Here is a 24,824-nt window from a genome sequence, read left to right as displayed (position 1 = left end):
AATCTTCAAGCTGTCCTCTCCCCTCTTATAGGGTTTTTGACATCATCAAGCTCCGCCCGAATGACCAGGGCCGATTGGTTCCTGAGTTGGCCCCTCCCCTTAGGACCCTGGGAGGTTCACATTCACATGGATCACATTAATAGCTAATGGAGTTTGGGCCTGGGGCTTAGCACCTAGTAAAGCTCACTGAGATAAACTGAGTCACTCAAAGAAAACAAAGGTCATTCTGGTTACACATGGCCATCTCTGTTTCTTTTGTATTCATTCTTTCTTTATCTGAGGCAAGACAGAATCCCAACCTAGCTATGTCCAGGAATCAACCTTGTGAGTGTGGGACATTCGCAGGTCCCACCAATGACCAGAGAGAACACCAGTAGTCACCAGCACGATAGTAGCTAATGGTAGTGGAAACGGCTGCCTGTGGATATGGAAAAACAATCACTCAAAGATGGCGGTGGCTGCAGTAAGTACGGCCTCTTGCAGTGGAGAAAAGTGCCGACTGGATTCCGCAGAGGCCCAGATGCTCTGGGCCAGCTGGGAACCTTGGGGGTTCCATTCGAGGAGAAAAAGACTCCTAGAGCCAGAATTTCCAAGGCATCCCATGGCCTGTTTTCTCTTCATGGATGCCTCTCCACCTTTGTGTTCTATGTTTGAGACCAGGCACCTTGCAAGCACCAGGGAGGGCATGCCCCATGTTTGAGGGAGAATATTTCATAACAACTTTTCTTGCTTTACCTTCTCTGTTAATCTCCCTTTTTCTTTTTTAAATAGAATTCAACTAGTTGATTGTTAATGAGCAACCTACTGGTAGAGAATCATGCATACCAGTAATAAAGAACCTCGGCCTCTCAGGGTTGCCCTTGGCAACCCCGAGAGTAGTGGCTGCCATTCCTCCGAGCATCCCAACCTGCCAGTATCAGTGTGAGTTGGGAGGAAATGAACCTAGAGGGGATGCTACATATAGATACATGGATTTGGAATGATTTACCCAAGGTCACACAATCAGTATATGACACAGGGGGGATTTGAACCCAAGTCGCAGAATGTCATAACCCAGAAGCAATCTTGGCCTCTTAATTTTATAGATAATTAAACTGGGAATCAGAGAGGTAAACTGACTTTCCTTTAGGCAGCAAGGTGGTACAACGGATAGAGTGCTAGACCTGAAGTCGGGAAATCCTGAGTTCAAAATTGACTTCAGATACAAATTATATGACCCTAGTAAGTCATTTAAAACTCTGCCTCAGTTTCTTTAACTGCAAAATGGTGATGATAATAACACCGCCTACCTGGCAGGGTAGTTGTGAGGATCAAATGACATATTTGTAAAGTGCTTAACATAGTGCCTGGCACATAGCAGATACTTGAAAAAGGCTTATTCGCTTCTCCACCATGCTTCTTTCCCCCAACCCCAAACACACATCACTAATAAATCTCAGAGCCAGGACTAGAACCCATTTTGACTCCAAGCCCAAGGTTCTTTCCACTACAACACACTAGATAGATCTTACATAACTCTTAAGTTCCTTCCTAATTCTCAGAGTCTATCATTATATCCTCAAAATGCCCAATATTGGCCACAGCTGGGAGCAGGTGATTAGATTTCCTGTGAAAGAAATCCCCTGCGACTGACCCTGTATAGCAGTCACATCCATCCTAGCCCTCAAAAAGGACCTGGATTTTCCGCTTGAGAGGAAGTGGCTCTGGCAGGAATTTGATCTCCGATAACCTGTTCCACTCCCCTCATGGCGGACTCTGGTGTGTATCTGTTGTGCTGGGCCCCTTGTTGCACAAGGCAACAGGCTGTGTTTGGGCTCAGAAGGAATGTGTGTTGTAGGCTTGGTGCTGAAAGGTTGGAAAGCGAAGCACGACGTGTCAGGGTTGATGATACCCCATGATGGAAAGGGTGTGATCCTCATGAGGCCTAAGAGGCTGTGGGGGAAGGGCCAGGCTAAATGACTTCTCACCTCTGAAATTACAGAATTACACAATGTCAGGGCTAGAAAGGGCCTTAGAAAGGCCTCCTCATTTTGGAGGGGAGGAAGCTGAGACCTAGAGGGAGGAAGCGGCTTATCCAAGGTCACGTAGGGAGGAAGCAACAATCCAGACTCAAACCCTTGTTTTCTAATGGCAAATTCCTTGTTTTTTTCCCCTACACCACAATGCCTCACTTCCAACAAATTCTTTTTTTAGAGAATCAATCAGTGTCTTGCTTCTTCCCTTGAACTTGGGGACAGATCACCCTGATAGCTCTAGATACTGAACTCTTGCCTTAGGTTTGGAATATAAATAGGCCGGGCAAATGCTGTGTTTGGGGGCTGCAAGAGCACCTGGTGTGTTAGAAGAAACCTCCTGAGCCTGGGAAATAGGTTATCAGTTCTGTGGAAGAAAGGAGCCCGCTGCTTCAGCTTAGACTGAGACCTGGCTGCCTTTTAGAAGGGGTCTGCTGACCCTTGTTCTTCTTCTACACATTCGGTCTGTGGCCAGGTATTTATCAATGTTTCCCTAGCTAATTTCACAATTATAGGAGGAAGAGATAAAAAAGCCCATCTGATCAGCTATGGAAAGTAAAAGGCATTCAAACTGCTATCACAGGACCTGGATTCAAATCCCAGCTCTTGCGCTTACTAGCTATGTGACCTTGGATAAGTACTTTCCCCATTGGGGGCCTCAGTTTCCTTCTCTACAAAATAATAGAACTTTATAGTGCTTTAAGGTCTGGAGAGTGCTTTTCAAATATCTCATTTTAAATTCACCACTATTATTATTCCTTTTTTACAGATGAAGAAACTGAGGCAGGCAGGGTTAAGTGACTTGCTCAGAGTCACACACCTAGCAAGTATCTCAGGTCAGATTCATACTCAGGTGTCCTTGATTCTAGGCCCTGTGTTCTCTCTGCCGCATTATCTAGCAGAAAAGGAAGTAAGCCAGGATGGAATGTCTGGGGTGTTCAGGGAGAACTGGCACCTCTAGTGGGAGGGCTTGCCAAGCCCTTCTCGGGGCTACTCATCTACCTCTAATATCTATTTGATCTACCCAACTCTCACCTGTGGCACCAAGAAGCTGCAACAGGTGCAGCAACCACACCCCGGTAAAACCATCTTGGCCGACGGGCTGAACCAGGTTGAGGGTCACTCACAGGCCTCACAGCTGTCAGTGAGTTAGGGGGATGTCTACCCTAAGCACATGAAGACGTCCCCTGGCAGAATAGGTGAAGGAGAACAATTTATTCCAATGGCTATGAACGTGGCTGAAGCAGATGTTGTGGAGGGCTTAGAGGTTGGTCACTCTGGATGACCCTGGAAGAGAGAGTGAGGCCGATGCAGCTCTGCCTCACTTAAATCCAATTTGTGCACAAGTCAAGTCATCACCCCAAGAGGGTGTGATGTCATCGGTCCTCTTCCAAATGAAGGACTAACAAGAAGAAGCCAGAATGGCAGGGCCTTAAAGGATGAGGAGGGAGGCAACAGGTAAGAAGACCGGAAAAGTAAGAAGGACCAGGTTGTAAGGAGCACAAAATGTCAAGCAGAGAAGTGTCCGCCTGAACCTTGAAGCAAGAGTGAGCTACCGGCCTTTGCTGACCTGGAGTCAGGGAGACTCGGGCTTAAATACTTCCTTTGAGTTTTGCGTTGTTGTAGTTTCTGTGTTTCCCCACCTTTGGATACTTCTACACAGTCTGTGGCCAAGTATTTATCAATGTTTCCCTGGCTAATTTCACAATTAAACTGTCCTGAATGTTCTTCTATTACCCATCACACATAACAGTTACAATAACTAACATTTACAGCATTTTAAAGTTTGCGAAATGCTGTCCTCCCAGTAGCTCTGTAAGAAAGGGAGTGCAAGTAGGAGGATCCTCATTCTACAGATGAAGAAACAGAGTGTCAGGGAGGTTTCATGACTTTCTGATGTTCCATGACTAATCAGTGTCTGGGGACAGAATTTTGAACTCAGGCTCCCCAATGCCAAGTCCAATGGGCTATTCATGCCGGTGCCAATAGAGCTGCCAAGTTCAAAATGAAGGGGAATCTGCATTAGTGTGTTGCCGAAGTGGGGGGTAAAATTAAATACTTGTAAATCTCATCCTATGTTGAATGCTCTGGTGGGACTTACAGACTCGAGAGGTTATGGAGTTGGATGGAACCTCAAAAGTCTTCTAGTCTAACCCCTACCTGAGAAACATCTCAACAAGGTTCTATTTTCATACCCCCAATGAAGAGTAACTCACTACTTTACTAGGTGAATAGAATTACAGGATCTCAGAATGCTCATGCTAGAAAATCGTTAGTCATCACCTAGTTCTATCTATTCATTTTGCAGGTGAAGAAACTCAGGCCCCAAGAGGCAAAGTGAAGCTAGAGAAGCAACAAGCCTGTAAGTTAAAACACAAAGTGAGGTTTTCCAACTCCAGATCTGGTGCTTTTTCCATCACTTTTCTATTTGTGGACAATTCTAATTATGATGAAATTCACCCAGGACTCAGGATCAGTGCATGTGGAGAGGGCAGCAGCCCCCAGGGGCCTGGTCTCATTTCTTTTCTCACTTGGAGTAAAGTGGAGAGATGCCCTAAGACACCAAAAACTTTAAAGTGATCCTGTGCTTTCAGCTTCAGACTTTTTCGTTTGCTACCTGGCAACAGGGTTTGTTGGTTTAAAGTGAAGCAGTGTGAGCAGCAGCCCTGTAAATAGGAACACATATGTGGTTTTGCCTACCTCAAATGCCACCTCCTCCATGAATCCTTTCCGGAAAGGACAGGATTCTTTCTCTTGCTTTTGACCTTCCCTCCCCATTCTCAGCTAGTGGATAGAGTATCAGGCTTGGAGTCAGGAAGACCTGATTTCAAATCCGACCTCAGGCACTTCCTAGCTGTGTGACCCTGGGCAAGTCACTTAACCCTGTTTACCTCAGTTTCCTCATCTGTCGAATGAGCTGGAGAAGGCAACGGCAAAGCATTCCAGTATCTTTGCCAAGAAAATCCCAAGCGGGGTCGCCAAGAGTGAGGCATGGCTGCACAACAATAACCCCAACTTCAGTCTTATTACACCTGTCTAATAAATTTCATCTTCCTCATGGGTCTGTGATTTTGCCAATGTGGGTAATCTCTCTGTAGAAATCTATCACAGGGACAGCTAGGTGGCACAGTGAGTAGAGCACCGGCCCTGGAGTCAGGAAGATCTGAGTTCAAATCTGGCCTCAGACACTTGATATACTTACTAGCTGTGTGACCTTGGGCAAGTCACTTAACCCCAAATTGCCCTGCCTTCCCCCCTCCAAAAAAAAAGAGAAATCTATCACAATCTCTTCCCACCACTGCCCCCCATCACCACTACCACCACCACCACCACCATCATCACCGCCATCGTCATCCTCATTCCTCGCATTTATATTTTAGTTTGCGAAGCACACCTCCCCTGGGCTAGTACAGTACATACATTATCTCATTTGATACTCACAACCACCATATGAAATAGAGACTACTGTCATTCCCAGCTTTACAGATGAGCAGCCTCAGTCTCAGAGGAGTGAAATGATTTGCCCAGGGTCACTCAGCTAGTATGTATCTGAGCTAGGATTCAAACCCAGGTTTTCTTGACTCCAAGTCCGGCACTTTGGCCGTTATGCTGCACTGCTTCTCCATGACTTAGGGGGTGATTCTCAAGAGTTTCTGTAACTTAAATATTGAAACTGAATGATAACGAGCAAACTTATCCCTGAAGAAAAGATGACCAAACGAACCTCCCTCTCTCCTTTCCAGAGACGGATGATTATGGATATGAAACATTTATACAGAAATAGAGATGTACGTGTGTGTGTGTGTGTAACGTGTATACATATGTGAATGTATTTAATATGTGTAGATAGATAAATAGATGGATGATAAATTCAGAGTTGGTGTACTAATTAGTTTTTCTCAGCTGTTTTTCTCTCTTTAAATTATTTAATAGAGGGAGTGGTTCTCTGGGAATAGAATAGGGCATTTGGGGAAAAGGTGACATGAAAACATCGATGAAAAATTTTAAAAATAATGGAATTGCTGTAGCTAAAAGATTCATCGCCCTGAGACAATCTTAAAATATAACTAGGCTAGTCTTCAGATTAGACACCTCATCACCAAACCTGTACTTGAAGCCTGGCCCGCTCGGTAGAGCCTACCCTAGCTTTCACTCCACTGGCAAAGTCCCCCTTAGCACCAAATAAAGCATCAGAGGACTTTAGTAGAAGTCTGATACACTTTGGCTCCTAAGTTCAGTGCTGGGAAGTACCTTAGAGGTCATCTATTTCATCCTTCTCATTTTTCAGTTAAGGAAACTGAGGCCCAGAGAGGTGAGGTGATTTGGACATTTTAGTTATCTTCCCAGTGATCCTAAGCTCCTTGAGGTCAGATGTAGCATCCTATCTAAACTTCGCATCCCCCCTGGGCTAGTACAACATTTTGTACCCAGTGTGTATGCAGTTGTTTACTTAATAAATGCTCATGGATATGTTGAACTCTGACTGCCCCTCTAAGAAATTAAAACACAGATTCATAAGTAGTGGTTAATTCTTTCCCATGTCTGTAGGCCACTTTCTGGCTTGGCTTTAAATATCAATGAAGAAAATAAAATACATACATATTTCTGAAAGTTGGCAAATACTTAACACTGCCAAGCTGTATGAAGAGTATTGATATTAACTAGAGATAGTCTCTGCCATCTGGGATGTTAGGGTGTAGGTTTGGAGACTGGGCACATACTGAAGACAAGTTGAATCAATCAGTTAACAAGCACTTATTAAAGGCATATCATAAGCTTTGCCCTGGGGATGAAACTACAAAAGGAGACAGACCCAAAGCTCAAGAAATGTTTATTCCATTAAGGAGGAACAATTAGTATCCTGAGTGGGCCAACAAAGGAAATTTGGGTCTAGATATTCATAGGGATTATGAGTGGAGCCAGAGGGCAGTAGAACGCCTCACCCTCTAGTAGCAATGCCCAAATAAAACAAGGATAGAAGAGATGCCACCAGGTGTTTTAAGTGAACTCTCTTCGTCTCGCATGCACCATATTTGGATTTCATTGATTACATGATTCCGGCAGCCTTCAGCCAGGAAATATTTCTCCCCTTTGCTGGATACTTCTGAGGACACTATCAAATATTCATCCAATGATAAAATGTCCATGTGCGAAGCATTTGGCTCCATCCTGTGATAAATTCCCATTCCTAGAGGACTGCCATTTTTATCCATTGCCCAGAAGGTTCTGACTGCCAATTGGACGCAGGCAGTTACTTTCTCAGCTGCTTCAGAATGCTGACATCTGCTCCTGTGCTGTCCTTTTGGGGCAATGTGATGCTACCCTGGTCATTTGGGTAAATAGCTACCGTGGCAATGGACAACAGAAAATTCTCCCATTATGATGGGGATGCCTACAAATGCTATGCAGAGCTGACTGCCGCATGAGCTACCATTCGGTGAGATAGGAGAGATACAGGAGAGCGTGACAGTGGGATGGGCATGTGGCAAGATGGCTAAAATTAGTTTCCAATCTGAGATCCTCATTTCTGTCTTCTCTGGAATGACAGCCATGCTCTGTATTTTTCCCCATACATGGTCTATTCTGAAAGGATTCTCATTGAGAGGTCCAAATGTCAACCACTCTGAAAAGGCTAGCTGAGGTTCTGTTGGAAATGTTGACCAGGCTCCAGCTAAAGCTTATCACCAGGTGGACAGCAAGGGACAAAACCAAAAGCTTTATGTAGCCTTCTGAAAGAGTAGCATTCTCTCTGTCTGCCCTTGTAAAGATATGACCCAGATACACATAGTACACTTACAAGTTGATGACCCATCTCTGTGTCCTCTTGTAAATCTTCATCTTGTTCTATAGCTTTCCATCCATCACCCTCTCGCCCCATTACCTTCAACAGACACTCCTCAAGAATAGCATCATCAGAGGTGGGTAAAATAAGGAACAGGAAGGTAAGGGGAGAAGATGAGTAAAAAGAGAGGCTGAGAAGGAAAATCATGAGTAAAAATAAGATGAAGGGAAATTCACACATAGTAATTATAATTTTGAATGTGAATTTGACAAGGGTAAAGACCTAAGATTTTGGGATAAAAATTCATTATTTGGTAAAAAATTGTTGGGAAAACTGGAAAGCAGTATGGCAGAAACTGGGCATAAACCAATATCCTACACCATTTACTAAGATAAGGTCAAAATGGATACATGACCTAGATATAAAGAGAGCCATTACAAGAAAATTAGAAGAATATGGAACATATTAGATGGATAGGTGAATAATTTATGCATAAACAAGAAAGAGAAAAGTTAGGTGTAAAATGGATAATTTCAATTATGTTAATTTGAAGTTTTTATACAAATAAAACAAATAACCAAGATCAGAGGGAAGGCAGAAAATTAGGGGAAAATATTTATAGACAGTTTCTCGGATAAGAGTCTCATATCTCAAATATGCAAAGAACTTTGTCAAACCTATAAGAATATGAGTCATTCCCAACTGGCAAATGGTCAAAGGATAGGAACAGACAGTTTTCCAATGAAGAAATCAAAACAATTTATGGTCATATGAAAAAAAATGCTTTAAATCATTAGTGATTAGAGAAATGCAAATTAAAACAACCTTGAGATATCATTTTACACCTACCAGATTGACTGAAATGATTGAAGGGGAAAGTAACAAATGTTAGAGAGGATGTGGAAAAATTGGGACCTTAATTCTTTGTTGGTAGAATTGTGAACTGATCCAACCATTTTGGAGAGCAATCTGGAATTATGCCCAAAGAGTTATTAAACTGCCTATACCCTTTGACCCAGCAATAATTCTACTAGGTCTAATTCCAAAGATGATTAGGCAAAAAAGGAAAAGAACCTATATATTTTAAAATATTTATAGCAGCTCTCTTTGTGGTAGCAAAGAACTGGAAATTGCCGAGATGCTTTTCAATTGGGGAATGGCTGAACAAGTTGTGGTATATGATTGTGATGGAATACTACTGTACTATAAGAAATGATGACTCAATGATCTTAGAAAAACTTGTAAAGACTTGCACATTTTGCACTTGCAAAATGATGAAGAGTGAAAGGAACCGAACCAAGAGAATATCATATACAGTGATGCAATATTGTTTTAAGAATGACTTTAAGAGAATAAATCATTTCGACTATTACAAATACCCAAACTAGGGGGGGAGCCAAGATGGCGGCTGGAAAGCAGGGACCAGCCTGAGCTCCCTGCTGAGCCCCTCCAAAAACCTATAAAAAATGGCTCTGAACCAATTCTAGAACGGCAGAACCCACAGAACAGCAGAGGGAAGCAGGGCTCCAGCCCAGGACAGCCTGGATGGTCTCTGGGTGAGGTCTATCCCGCACGGAGCTGGGAGCTGGGAACGGAGTGGAGCAGAGCCCAGCCTGAGCGACTTGGACCATCCAGACCAGAAGCCGAGCGGAGGGGGCCCTAGCGCCCTGATTCAGTGAGCTGCGGCAGTTACGAGACTTCTCAACCCACAAACACCAAAGACTGCTGAGAAGGTTAGTGGGAAAAGCTGCGGGAGTGGAAGGAGTTTGCGGTTCGGCTTCCAGCCCCAGGGGCAGCGGAGGTGGGGCAGCTACTGCTGCTGCTGCTTCCGGCTCCAGGCCCACCTGGTGGGAGGAATTAAGTGGCGGATCAGAGCAGGGGTGCACAGCCTGCCGAAGATCTGAGCCCAGTTCAGGTTGGGGGTCCTTGGGGAAGGAGCAGTGCTGGTGCGGCAGAGCTGGCACCTCCCCCCCAAACGTGGAACATAGAACTCTGTAGTCTACAAGCAGTCATACCCCACTGAAAAACTCAAAGGTCAAGTTAGTTGGCTGGGATTATGGCCAGGCAGCGAAAACGCACCGAGATTCAGTCTCAGACTCTGCATCCTTTCTTTGCTGACAAAGAAGACCAAAACATACAGACAGAAGAAATTAATAAAGTCAAAGAGCCTACAACAGAAACCTCCAAGAAAAACATGAACTGGTCCCAGGCCATGGAAGAGCTCAAAAAGGATTTGGAAAAGCAAGTTAGAGAAGTAGAGGAAAAATTGGGAAGAGAAATGAGAAGGATGCGAGAAAACCATGAAAAACAAGTCAATGACTTGCTAAAGGAGACCCAGAAAAATACTGAAAAATACACTGAAGAAAACAACACCTTAAAAAACAGATTAACTCAAATGGCAAAAGAGCTCCAAAAAGCCAATGAGGAGAAGAATACCTTGAAAGGCAGAATTAGCCAAATGGAAAAGGAGGTCCAAAAGACCACTGAAGAAAATACTACTTTAAAAATTAGATTGGAGCAAGTGGAAGCTAGTGACTTTATGAGAAACCAGGATATTATAAAACAGAACCAAAGGAATGAAAAAATGGAAGACAATGTGAAATATCTCCTTGGAAAAACCACTGACCTAGAAAGTAGATCCAGGAGAGATAATTTAAAAATAATTGGACTACCTGAAAGCCATGATCAAAAAAAGAACCTAGATATCATCTTTCAAGAAATTATGAAGGAGAACTGCCCTGATATTCTAGAGCCACGGGGCAAAATAGAAATTGAAAGAATCCATCGATCGCCTCCTCAAATAGATCCAAAAAAGAAATCTCCTAGGAATATTGTCGCCAAATTCCAGAGCTCCCAGATCAAGGAGAAAATACTGCAAGCAGCCAGAAAGAAACAATTTGAGTATTGTGGAAACCCAATCAGAATAACCCAGGATCTGGCAGCTTCTACATTAAGAAATCGAAGGGCTTGGAATGCAATATTCCGGAGGTCAATGGAGCTAGGATTAAAACCTCGAATCACCTACCCAGCAAAACTGAGTATCATGCTCCAAGGCAAAATATGGATTTTCAATAAAATAGAGGACTTTCAAGCTTTCTCAGTGAAAAGACCAGAACTGAATAGAAAATTTGACTTTCAAACATAAGAATCAAGAGAAGCATGAAAAGGTAATCAAGAAACAGAAATTGCAAGGGACTTACTAAAGTTGAACTGTTTTGTTTACATTCCTACATGGAAAGAGGACATGGATGATTCATGAGACCTCAGTATTAGGGTAGCTGAAGGGAATATGCATATATATATATGTATATATATATATATGTTTATGTATATATATATGTGAATGTGTATGTATGTATATATCTATGTGTATATATATGTGTGACACAGGGTGAGTTGAAGATGTAGGGAAGATATCTAAAAGAAATAAAATGAAATTAAGGGATGAGAGAGCATCATACTGAGAGAGGGAGATAGGGAGAGATAGAATGGGGTGGATTATCTCACATAAAGGTGGCAAGAGGAAGCAGTTCTGTGGGAGGAGGGGAGAGGGCAGGTGAGGGGGGAATGAGTGAACCTTGCGCTCATCAGATTTGGCCTGAGGAGGGAATACCATACATACTCAGTTGTGTATCTTACCCCACAGGAAAGAAGAGGGAGGAAGAAAAAAAAAATAAAAGGGGGGGAATGATGGAGGGGAGGGCACATGGGGGTGAAGGTAATCAAAAACAAACACTTTGGAAAGGGGACAGGGTCAAGGGAGAAAATTCAATAAAGCGGGATGGGTTGGGAAGGAGCAAAATGTAGTTAGTCTTTCACAACATGAGTATTATGGAAGGGTTATACATAATGATACACATGTGGCCTAGGTTGAATTGCTCGACTTCTTAGGGAGGGTGGGTGGGAAGGGAAGAGGGGAGAGAATTTGGAACTCAAAGTTTTAAAATCAGATGTTCAAAAACAAACAAAAAAAAGTTTTTGCATACAATTAAAAAATAAGATACACAGGCAATGGGGCGTAGAAATTTATCTTGCCCTACAAGAAAGGAAAGGAAAAGGAGATGAGAGGGGAGGGGGGTGATAGAGGGGAGGGCTGACTGGGGAACAGGGCAACCAGAATATAAGCCATCTTGGGGTGGGGGGGAGGGTAGAAATGGGGAGAAAATTTGTAATTCAAACTATTGTGAAAATCAATGCTGAAAACTAAATATGTCAAATAAATAAATTTAAATTAAAAAAAAAACAAATACCCAAACTAACTACAAAAGACATATGAAGAAAGATGCTATTTGCATCCAGAGAAAGAACCGATAAATAGAAGTGTGTATAGAATAATTTGAAATATGAATATGTGTGTGTGTCTAATGGTAGCCATCTCTAGGGTAGGATAAAAAATGGAAAAAAGAAATTTACATGATAATTTTATTATGTATTTAAAAGGAATAGCAAGTTGTACATAATAGATTAACAATTTCATATGCAATCATCTTTTTTATTATATTATGTTATAGAAATCCTTCTTTTATTCCATAAATTTAAATTTAAATTAAATCAAATTTAAAAAAAACGACTTCATGACCCAGCTGGTTTGCCTTACCCCATCGTGTGGGCAGGTGTACATTACCCATTCCTGAATGGATGCATAGATACCTGTATGCATGACACATTCCTGACATTATGATTTTTGAAGGGGTTGGTATTGATAAAGCAGTTTTCCCCACTCTCAGTCATAAAGCATAATACTTTATGGCTCAATAAATGTATTGATTGATAAAAGAAGTACACAAAAGCTGGTAGCCATTTATAAAAAAAAAGATGCTATATCATTGTCTTCCAGTTTGCTCATTATTCTGGTTTTTTTAATGTCAATAAACCAATCACGAGACCATTCAAAATGTAGCTTAATATTTTGAAATTAATTGTACAGATAATTCAACACTTGTTTTAACAATCGGCTAGCAGCTTCTGTGGGGGCGTAAGATGCACCCAGGAGGCTGCCAGCACGCCGGAAAAGCACAGGTTCTTTTTATCTGCTTAAACAAGGAAAGCACGGTGAAGGGGTTGACCAGCTTACTTTAATCCAGCATTCAGTTAGCATACAGACAACATTCATTTAGTTCAGGGGAAAAAACGCCAGCATTCAGTTAGTTCAGGGGAGCATATGGGCAAGCATCAACAGACAGGCCAAATACAGATTACAGTCAGCTAGTTCAGGGGAACAAATAGCCAGCACCCTGAAGTTCAGAATATTCATTTAGTTCGGGGGAAAACAAAACCACTACCCCAAACTTCAGAACTAAATACAAACAAATTACAAATATCAACAGACAGACCCAATACAATTCACAGTTACCAACATCTGGGCTCAGCCCGAGAACAAGGGCTGGCCCAGAGTCATGCTCCCCACTGCTCCTACGCCAACAGGAAAAGGAAAAGAGAGCTCTTCAAGCTGTCCTCTCCCCTCTTATAGAGTTTTTGACATCATCAAGTGCCGTCTGAGTGACCAGGGCTGATTGGTTCTTGAGTTGGCCTCTCTGCCTAGTGTAGACTAGGTTAACACCCAATAGGGCATGTCTCTGGAGTCAACACCTCCCCTCAGCCAGCCCCATGACTCATCACACAGGAAGTTCTCTTCTTCCTGTCATGGTTTCTGGGCTTCCTGCCCCGGAAGACAAGCCCCCAGCGCCCAGCGAGGCTCAATGAGGTAAGCTGAGTTACTCAAAGAAAACAAAGGTCACTCTGGTTACACTCCACCCCTTGTGCTCTAGGATACAACACTATAATTCCCTCAGTCCACGATGATCACAACTATCTATGATCTTATACAAAGTCTTTGAGAATTACTTGTAGATAAGAAGGTAGGGAAGAATGAGGGTGGATAGAAGAAGAGGGGACAGGAAACAAGAATTTCTGTGGCCAAAAAAATTAATCACCCTGGCTCCAACCTGGGGATAAGTTGTTTTTGTTTTTTTTTTTCTGAACTAAGCTAGCCTTGTCCACAGGTGACAGACATAACATTTGTACCCACTTTACCCACTTTCATGAAAATTAGACTAGTTTTTCCTTAAAAGATATTAAAACTATCCTAGAGGCTTGATTAACTGAGGAGACTAAAAGCTCAGGCTGTTACTATCACTTCCTGGTCTCCTAACACAAAACAGCACCAAAGAGCTCAAGCCTTACTCTGATGCTTGATTGACAGACCACAAAGAACAACTCAGAGACCAAGGAAGCTTCATTAAGCAGAATCAACTTGATGTGTCCTCAATGCATATTTTTGTGGGTTTTTATTCATTTTTTCTTACATTTTAGTTTCTGAACTGTCTCCCTCCCTCCCTTCCTCCCCACCCCACGCTAAAGAAGGATGCCACTTAACACAGATATATAAATATGTTTAAAACCATAGTATGCATACTTCTATCTATCAATTCTTTCTTTGGAGGTGGCTATCATCTTCCTTTGTAGTCCTTTGTAGTTGTTGTGAATATTTATAATATTGGTTGTTCAACGTTGTTCTTCGAACTATATTGCTGTCACTGTACAAACATTCTCTTGATTCTGCTCATTTCACTTTTTCATTATTTCATGCAAGTTTTTCCATGTTTTTATAAAATAAACCTGCTCATCATTTCTTACAGCACAGTAATATTCCAAATGCATATCCTTGTTGAATATCTTTCTCCTGCTATGACCAAGTATAACTCCTTCTATTAACTATTTAATGTCCTACGAATGTCTCATTTAGATTCAGTATGGAACATAAATTACTAGGTGACAGGCCTGGCCCAGAACATCATCCATCACTGGGCCTGAACACAAAGCCCACCTCAGTAATACCTATCAAAGGCTACACTCCACTAGGGAAGTCCCTTCCACACCACTATGAGGCGCCAAAGGCAGACTTTCGTATAAACTAGGGCTTTACAGTACAGAGTTTATACCGTACTGTACAGAGTGATTTTTAAATTGCTAAATGATTATTTTTAAAATTTGAAGCACCACTCAACAGGTAATGATTTTAAATTATGACCATGGTTCATAAAAGTTTAGCCAGTTCGATACAGTTCTTTGGAGTATATTTTCAGTCTTATGAATAATAGGTTTGGAAGCAGAAGACTAGGGTTCAAGTCTGGGATCTGCTACTCACTTAACTGTGTGACCCTGGACAACTCGACCTTTCTTGAGCCTCATTTTTATTCTTTTTAAAATGATAGGGTTAGACAAGATGCTCTCTAAAGTCCCTTTTACCTTTAGGCCCTGGAACGCTTTAGAGCTTCCTAACTGAGATCCATAATTGTTTGAAGGAGTTTGGCCTAACTCTGCACTCAGGAAAAATGAAGTAGATGAAATGGTTGAAAAATACTCATCATTCAGATAAGAGATTTCCAAACTTTTAAAAATGTGCACCCTGATTAATAAATTTTTAAAAAAAATACACACAAAAATCAGGAACTAAAATAAATGTTTAAATATGAAAACCCCTACATATATATAATATTTAGCAGGTATATACAATGTATTTTTGTAAATCATAAACATGTAAAACTGTACTAATACATTATGTCTGTTAAAAAAAGTAGGCATAATTGTTAAAAGGGAGAAAGATGAAATAAATAATATTTTAAATGGCTTTATTTTATTTAGTAATGGAACAAAAATTTAAAATGTAACATAAAAACAATGAAACATACATATATGGCATGAAATTCAGCATTTACATGACAAAGATCTAACTAAAGATGAGAGAAACCAGCTCAGTCCTATTAATCTAGTCAAGGTCAGACATTGATAAGTCAGCCTAGAGTCAGGAGGAGCACACATCCACTCCCATTGCCTTCACAAAATGGAATCACATCAAATCTATTGCTTGTCCCCATGTAACTCACACACCACTTTATGAGTTGCTAGGAGAGGGAAAGGGAAGGAGGAAAGTAATGGGATCAGGGGATGGGAAAGAGGGATGCCTACCTGTCTGAGTGAGAGAATAAGACAATGAGCAGGCCCAGAAATGAACAGGAGAAAGGTGGCAGGCCATTTTGCCTTTGGGAAATAGCAAAGTCCTTTAATGACCCCACGTTTCTCCTTGAAATAAAGGCCCACGTTTTTAACACCAATATTCTTCTGATGGTAGTATGAGTCAGTAAGGCATGAAACACTACCATTTCAGGGTGTGATCAGGCTGCTGCAGATCACAACCAAAGAATTATGTAGGAAAAATAGTTTAAAGAGTATCACTAAAGAAGCAGAGGATCAAAGAAAAGATGAGTTAAAAGATTGTGCCGGTCTTATAACTTGATCTGGGAATGGCTGATGGTATCTAGCAGTCTCCTTTGGTATCCCAATGGTGTAAAGAAAACATGAAGAGGGCAGTTGGGTGAATGCCCTTGTGGAGGATATAGACAAGAGCCACAAAGGACGGGCAGCCGTGGGTGGATTGCAATCTACATCATTAGAAGCAATAGTCACATTGGCGAGGTCACTGATCCTTGGATCATTGTACCATACTTGTTTTTTACTTAGGCGTGGACCTCTTGTGTTCCTGAAAGCAGGGTCCATTTTATTTTTGCCTTTGTGTCTCCAAAGCCTAGCAGAGTAGAGGGAAGGGGAATGGAATACGCCTTTATATAGCACCTACTATGCCCCAAGCACTGTGCAAGGTAGGTGCTATTATCCCTATTTTTAAGTTTAGGAAACTAAGACAAACAGAGGTTAAATGACTTGCCCAGGATTGCACAGCTACTAAGTGTCTGAGGATGGATTTGAACTCAGGTCTTCCTGACTCCCCTGTGTCACCTCATACCACATGGTCTACACATAAGAGGTGTTTGATAGATATTTGTTGCATTGCATTGCATTCACTTCTCTGGGCATGTTTTCCTACCTATAAAATTGGGGGATAAGGAGGAGGATTAGACTAAATGATTCCTTAAATCTTTTCTAGCTCTGTCATTCTGTGGTTCTATGTCACTAGAGTCATTTCTTTCAGAAACTATTGGTTCCTAATACATTGTTTTGTTGGGAAAGATTTTCTTAGGACCCACTTTCCCCCACTCTCACCTTTCACCCCACCAATAAGTTATCTGAAAACCATATCCCTAAATAAATGAATTATTTGATCTTTTGATGGAAAATCAATCATTGGATTGTTGGTGAAAACCTACCAAAGATAATATTCATTAGTTTTAGTCTAACTAATGCTGAGATAGTTTCTCCTTTCAGGGACAGTGGACCAAGAGATCCGAACTACTGATCTAAATACCCTCTTTGTCAAAACCAAAGATGCTGATGTCAAGAGCTATGTCAATCACAGGGCAAATTGTGCTTCCCTCTAGTGGGCCAATATGGCAGAGTGTACTACCCGGCTCTCATCTGACAATTGTCTAGTAGTGTATAGAGTACGACTATCCCTAATCACCCTCCCTGAGGTCTAATGATACCACCCATCACAACTCGTATATGAGAAGTAGCATAAAACAAATGTTGATTAATTAAAAGCCACCTCAATATGCTACTATGGGAAACATCTAACCAAAGGAAAATTTGATTGGCTTAACAGATACTCTAACGGAAGCCTCCAAAATAGGAAAACAAAGCAGCAACAGAGTTGTTTCAACGAACAACTAAAGAACAAAAATGGATTAGAGAGTAGAAAGGGAGGGTGATAAACTTTGTTTGGTGAGGGATGGAGGGGAGCTGGTTTAGACCAGAACTTTGAGTTCACTGGTGTAGGGTAGAGATGTCAAAATCAGGCCTGCAGACTCCTTGAGGGTTCCAACATCCTGGACTGCCACCAGAACCAGATTAAAATGTAACTGGAAAATGTTTAACAAAATCAGTAAAAATATAACACAGGTAATGTTCATTCGTGGTTTTCTAAGTCAATATGCCTCCTGCATGCATGTTTTTATTTGAATTTAACACTCCGTTGTTAAAGGAGATTCCCTCTACCAACACAGATTGAACCTACTTGATAATATGTGGTCTTAGAGAGTTTTCTGGGCACTGAGAGCTTGGGACTCATGAAGCATATTGTCATAGACAGGACTTGAATCCGCTACCAGGTCCTAGAAATGTTATGGCCACCAGAAAGAAACAATCATACAGTGCTACTTAATATCAAAGATTGAGTAAACTACAACCCAGATTACTGAATGAACCAGAAGGTGGGATGACAGTGCAGTGGTCAGTAATCTTTCTAATATCATGGAGAATAGACACAACTGATAAGGTCCCACCAAGCACTAAATCCAATGATGCTATGATGCTAGGAAATTTGGGAAAGCATGTTTTCTTTACCAGATTACACTTAGCTTTAGATTTATTGTTGCTGCTGTTGTTCACTTGTGTCTGACTCTTCATGACCCATGTAGGATTTTCTTGGCAAAGATACTAGAATGGTTTGCCAGTTCCTCAGTTCATTTTACAGATGAGGAAACTGAGACAAACAGGGTTAAGTGACTTGCCCAGGGTCCCGCAGCTACTAAGTATCTGAGACCAGATTTGAATACACAAAGATGAGTCTTCCTGATTCCAGGCGCAGATCTCTATCCACTGTGCCACCTATCTGCCCACCTCTCCATAAATACTTGTTAGCTCTTATTGACAATACTATATCTAACTTCTCCTTTAGACTAGGTATGTACAAGTTCAGAGTACATCAGTGTTCAGTGATACGTCATGCCATTGCTTACCTTTTACAAAAAGGGACAAGAATACTTTTACTTCTGAATTTACTAATATTTTTTTCTCATTATTTCTAAGCACATCATATAAAATGTTATTTATTGCAGTTCCTTATTAAGGTGATTTGGATCCTTCCATAAAAGATGCAACAGCAATTCCAAACAAGATTATAGATTCTCTTGTTTTAATTAAGTAAAGGTGCTTTTCTTTTCAGATTTTCCTGGAAATATTCTATTCATCAAGCATCTAATGAATGTTTGCCTGTGTCTATGGGTGACCATTCTACGAATCAGAAGAAGGCTTTGAGCATACATAGTTTCTTTGGAATTCTCCCCATCATCATTCAGGGATTCATTTGAGTGTTGCATCTTTGATAAGTCAATGGATAACAACCCTGGTGACACTGACAGAAGCAAGATGACTGACGGAAATCTCTTAACAAAAATTTCCAACTTTGCTCCATGATTGGCTGGCCTATCTCCCCTTAGCTGTCTAGTTGACTATTTAAAGAATTTTGTAGCTATCCGTAATGAGAATTCCATTGAAGGACTGTTATCAATCCTAAACCCACAAAATTCCCAGGGGCATTAACAATTGTGTTCCTGAACATACTCAGCCCCAATGGGGAAACCATTAATTATATTGAAAGAAATGTGAAAGACTGGGTAGGTGGTTTTGACTTCCAGGAATCTGATACTATTGGAACTGCACCCAAACAAGTTTAAATCCAATATTGGATGTAATGACTGGAAAGTCACTTTATTTTCTCAAATCACTTGTATATAGTCTATTCATTTGTGAGGAACACAAGCAAAATTCCTACCCTCTATGATAATATCAATACATGTGCATATACGCACATAATATATATATATACACACAAACCACATACATATATATATACCATATATGTGTATAGTATACACAATATCAATGCCCTATATATCCTATACACATACACACATATACACAAACACATATGCATACACATAAAAATGCATTTTACCAGAATTGTGGCCTCATTGATATAGGGGATTCCTAATAAGAAAATTCCTTTTACCAAGGCAGATTGGTACTTGCTCAGCAATTTATATAGTCTTAGAGAGTTGTCTTTAGATAGTGAGATTTTAAGTGACTTGCCCAGGGTCATATAGTGAGTACGTGCCAGAGGCAGGTCTACACACATGCACACACATGCACACATGCACATATACACATACACATGCATATATATAGAATCTAGGTTATGTAATTTTCTGGGGGATTCTGCTGTGCTAAATATTCATTTTCAGAAAGAAATTCTTTCTGAAATTCTTCAGAAAGTTTCCTTCTGTTTTGAAATAACAGAATTGAATCTACAAATGGATTTTCAGTAATGACATTGCCACAAATTGAAGACTAGCTGTACCAGACCCATCTCTTCTGTTCCACATGAGGCATTTAGTGACCCTAGGGATAGACAGACTTTGATTGAACAAAGACATGTTTGGTGCTAAGCAACAGCCGCATCAAAACACACTTAGGCTATCTATTGCTCTGATATGGTAGACCTCCTTCAAGGAACCCTTTGCGGTATGCAGCCTTTTGGGCTTGTGAAGTGGAGAGCATGGTCAAAAAAGTAGTTTACAAATGATATAGAAAGGCCTCCATTTTTTCACTCTTCATAACTTTTATATTCCTATGTTGAGTGGAATATTAAACAAGGTTACCTCTAAAGCCCTTCCAAAGTTTTATGATTCTAGGATAGAGACATTGATTGTTGTTCACCCAAGCCCATTTAGCTCACTTTTCTGTGTGTGTGTGTGTGTGTGTGTGCCACAACTATGATTCCTTTGGTGTGGAAACTCCCTCCCCAATACAGACTACCTACCAACACCTCTGTAACTTAGAGAGCTACCTTGCCCAGCATCACAAACTGATAACTGAATTAATTTTTCCCAGTTGAAGATGTTTAGAAATAATTAAGGGTTGGGGGAAGAGATGGTGTTGCTTTATAGCATATTTACCTGCTTGATTTTGTCTCTTTGGGCATTGTGATGACAGTATTTCAGGCTGCAGAACTGAAGATGCTTCCCTTCTGTGGAACAGACCTCTGTGTCTTTCTGTACTCAGCCCCTTTGGCTCCAGCCTAAACTTTATCTTTGTTCAAATTAGTATGGAAAAAGCATAAGCCCTTTGGAAGAGAGAATATTTCTGATCCACGTGACACACATGATCTCATTATATAGCATAGGTCCCCATGGTCCCCCCCACCTGAAGGCCAGGTATGCTTCCTTTCACTCCTCTTCCAGGTTCTCTGGTTCCCTTAAGAGGATTAGGGAGTGTCTATGCTCTCTGACAATGGCTCCCCTCCCAATTTTGTTCCCTAGATTGTGGAGGGTAGGGTCCCCTGCAACCCAGTTCCAGTTACCCTCTAACAGCTGGATTAACTTTTATGAAGAAATACTTACTTCAAAAGATATACTCATAAATACGCAGACTTACTACCCCAAGTTGGGGGTACAATACTACCATGCTCCTCCTGCACCACCTCAGCCTCTGGAGAGAATAAGGGCATTAGGTTTATAGCTTAGTTCAGTTTCTATACAGTACAGTTTCAGTTTCAAGTCTAAAACCCTGCTTAAGCCCAAGTCCCAGGCACCCTGGCTTCCTAGGGCTTCCATGCTGGGAGAGCTAGCTGGAATATCTCACCTGCAACTCTGGCTCCAAGGTCACCATGACTTGAACTCTCAAACAGTAGAGATCACCTCTGTCTCCTGAAACTGTGGAGGTCAAATAAAACAGAACAGAAACACATACCCCTAGACCCATTTATCAGAGCTGAGGTATAAAAGGGAGAGCAAGAAAAATTTTTCTCCAGTCACTCATTTAGTTCATGGCCTCCATGCGTGGATGAACTAGAATCTTCATCCTGTGGAAGAATCTGAAAAAGAGAGCAGTCATCTCAGTCTCTCCAGTTGTATAGATATAGGCAACCAATCAAAGGAGGCTATATCAACCTTTGGAGCAGGCACAGCAGAGGCCTCCACGTTAGGCAATCTGGACATTCTCCAAAGGCCTATGGGGAGCCTCCATGTTGGGAGAACTGGCCATGCCTGAACAAGCCTGGATTACGCATAGTCCAACCCAAATTCCTGAGAGTCTTCATAGCATTTCTCTCAAATGTTACATATGGCATAATGGTGAAGAAATCATGAGAACCTTTCCTGGGCTATGCCACAAACTGGAAAAAAACACAAAGCCAGAGCCCATGTTTGGATTATCCCATGATAATATTAACGTTAAGGTCTACAAAGCATTTCACAGTCAAAGTGTCATGGAGGTAATGAGTGGTAGTATTAACAACCCCATTTTATAGATAAGCCAAATGAGGCCTGGAGAAGTCAAGTCACTTGCCTATAGTAACATAGCAAGTAAGATGTAGGTCAGTGGACCAATATCTCACACAATATACCAAGAAAAGGTCAAGCTGGGTACATGATTTAAACATAAAGTGTAATGTCATAAGCAAATTAGGGGAGTGTGGACTATTTTATCTGTTAGATTTACGGATAAGGGAAGAATGTATTACCAAACAAGAGATAGAGAGCATTACAAGAGATAAAATAAATAATCATTTTGATTACATCAAATTAAAAAAAAAAAGCTTTGCTCAAATAAAGCTAAAACAGCCAAGATTAGAAAGAAAGTAGAAAACTGGGGGTGGGGGTTGCGGGGAGGAATTACAGCAAGCTTCTCTAATAAAGGCTTAATTTCTCAAATATATAGAGAACTGAGTCAAATTTATAAGAATAAAGTCATTTCCCTATTGATAAATGGTGAAAGGATATGAACAGGCAATTTTCAGAAGAAGAAATCAAAGCTATCTATAGTTATATAAAAATGCTCTAAATCACTATTGATTAGAGGAATGCAAGTTAATACAACTCTGAGATACTACCTCACATATCTCACTTTGTAAAATGATAAGTGTTGGAGAGGGGAAATAGGAATATTAATGCATTGTTGGTGGAGTTGCGAACTGATCCAACCATTCTGGTGAGCTATTCGCAACTATGCCCAAAAGGCCAAAATAAAACTGCACTACCTTTGACTCTGCAATACCACTACTAGGTCTATACCCTAAAGATATCAAAGGAAAAGGAAAAGGACTCATGTTCTTTTTGTGGTAGCAAAGAATTGGACATTGAGAGGATGTCCATCAATTGAGGAATCGCTAAACAAGTTGTAGTATATGATTGTGATGGAATACTATTGTGCTATAAGAAATATTGAGCAGGATGCTTTCAGAAAAACCTGGGAAGACTTACACAAACTGATGCACAGCGAAATGAGCAGAACCAGAAGAACCTTATACAAAGTAACAGCAATATTGTGTGATCATCAACTGGAATGACTTAGCTATTCTCAACAATACAATGATCCAAGACAATTCCAAAGGACTTATGATGAAAAATGCTATCTACCTCCAGAGGAAAAAAAAAACCTGATGGTGTCTGAACGCACATCAAAGCTTACTTTTGAAAACTCTCTTTCTGTTTGCTTTTTTTTTAGTTTGTAGTTTTTTTTTTTTTTGCAAATGGGTAATATGGAAGTTTTGCATGACTACACATGTATAATCTATATCAAATTGCTTGTCTTCTCAAGGGGTGGGGCAGGGAAAGAAAGAAGGGAGAGAATTTGGAACTCAAAAAATTTTTTTAAAACATATGTTAAAATTTTTTGTTTACATATAATTGAGATAATTTTTTTTAAACAAAAGATGTAGGTCAGGTCTTCTGACTTAAGTCCAGTGTTCTACCTACCACACTATGACCTGTGATTCTGAATGGAGGACCAGACGGTCAAAGCTAGGGAGGAGGAATAAAGCAAAAGGAGAGGGTGATTGCAATTACCCTGTTATCTAGTGCTAAAACTTAAACAAACAAACAAAGAAAAACAACCTCCAATGACAAAAACCCTGAGCCTATGATGGAGTGGGCAGGGGAGAAAGAACCAAGATTGGGGCCACTTGACTGGAAACAACAATCTCTAATCCTATTCCACAGATATCTTTCAAGCTGTGTTTCCCTCTGAGGACACTTCTTCACCTTCCTTCTTCCTTCCAGTGTACCTGTGTTGGCCATTTTAAATAGGTGTCACCTGGATACAAATCTTAAGTAATGAACCACAGGGTGTGATCTACCCCTGCTTGTCCCTTTCACCAGTGAGTGGTCACATACCACGCTTTCCAAATTTGTACAGAGAAATTGTTCAAATAACAGAAAAGGTCAATTCATATAGTAAATCTCCCCATTAATTATAATGATCTTAAAATGGACCAATGTCAGAAATTCTGGCATCACATCCGAGCTCTGACACTAAAAGTGCCTAAGGGAGTGTTTCTTCATTTTTTCTAGGCCTCAGTTTTTCCTCTGTAAAGTAGGGATGATAATACTTGTGCCATCTTTCCTCACAGGGTTGTTGTATAGATAATGCTCTGAAAACCTTAAAGTACTATAAAAACATGAGTTGTGTGTTGCTGGGCCAAGTCAACTTCACCTTTCTGAGACTCGTTTTCTTCCCCTGTAAGATGTGTGTAACAATATTTGCTGTATCTCCAAGAGGTTTAAAACTTTCCACCTCCTGTGGGCACCATCTTGGATGCCTGGGGGACCTAAGGACCAGACTGCAGCCTCCAGAAGCCAGAGAACTGAACTGAGCAGTGACAGAGCTGCTCTTCCTTTTCTTCCTTCTCTTGACCCTGAGGGGAGTCATGGCCCAGCCCCGCCAGAGGCGCAGCAAGCAACAGAGGGTCTAAAGGAGACAGCATTGGAGATTCTGTTCACAGGAAGCCTTCTATGGTTCTAGATTTTTCAAGAGACTTGAACAGATTCACCATTCCTGGTTAGACAAATCTGCTCCTTATACAGCTGTGTGATGGCTTGGGAACCATTGGGACTAAGTTTCATCTACATGATTAAAGTTCATCTGTTACAGGGTGGGTACATTGTAACATAGGCCTCGGGAATCTACTGCCTCAATCTTTGCATAGCTTTCCTTTGGCGAAAGGAAATTTAAATTCTGGAAGCTTTCAAACGAAAGGATGAAATTTCTCATTTTGTTTTGGCGCTCTGCTACTAAGGGCATTCTTGTTGCTACGGTCAGTAAGGTTGTTTGGGGTTTTTTTTGACGCTTTCAATGTTCCAGTGTTCTGGCTGATCCTTGTAGATGTACTTTGTCATGCTTCCTGATTAGGCATGATGAGGCAAATGAAGCATATAATAAAACACAGGTATATACCATTCACACATGGGAAGAAGAAATATAAAGGGAAGGAAAACATGGGGAAGACGTTTGCTAGTTAG

General features: G+C 41.0%; 1 pseudogene; it reads left to right on the top strand.

The window, feature by feature from the left end:
- The first annotated feature begins 817 nt into the window (after positions 1-817).
- Positions 818-24,824, top strand: LOC118842536 (annotated as a pseudogene).

The sequence above is a fragment of the Trichosurus vulpecula genome, chromosome 3 (genome assembly GCF_011100635.1).
Source record: "Trichosurus vulpecula isolate mTriVul1 chromosome 3, mTriVul1.pri, whole genome shotgun sequence".
In the NCBI taxonomy this organism is placed as follows: Eukaryota; Metazoa; Chordata; class Mammalia; order Diprotodontia; family Phalangeridae; genus Trichosurus; species Trichosurus vulpecula.
This window is presented reverse-complemented; position numbering and strand designations above follow the sequence as displayed.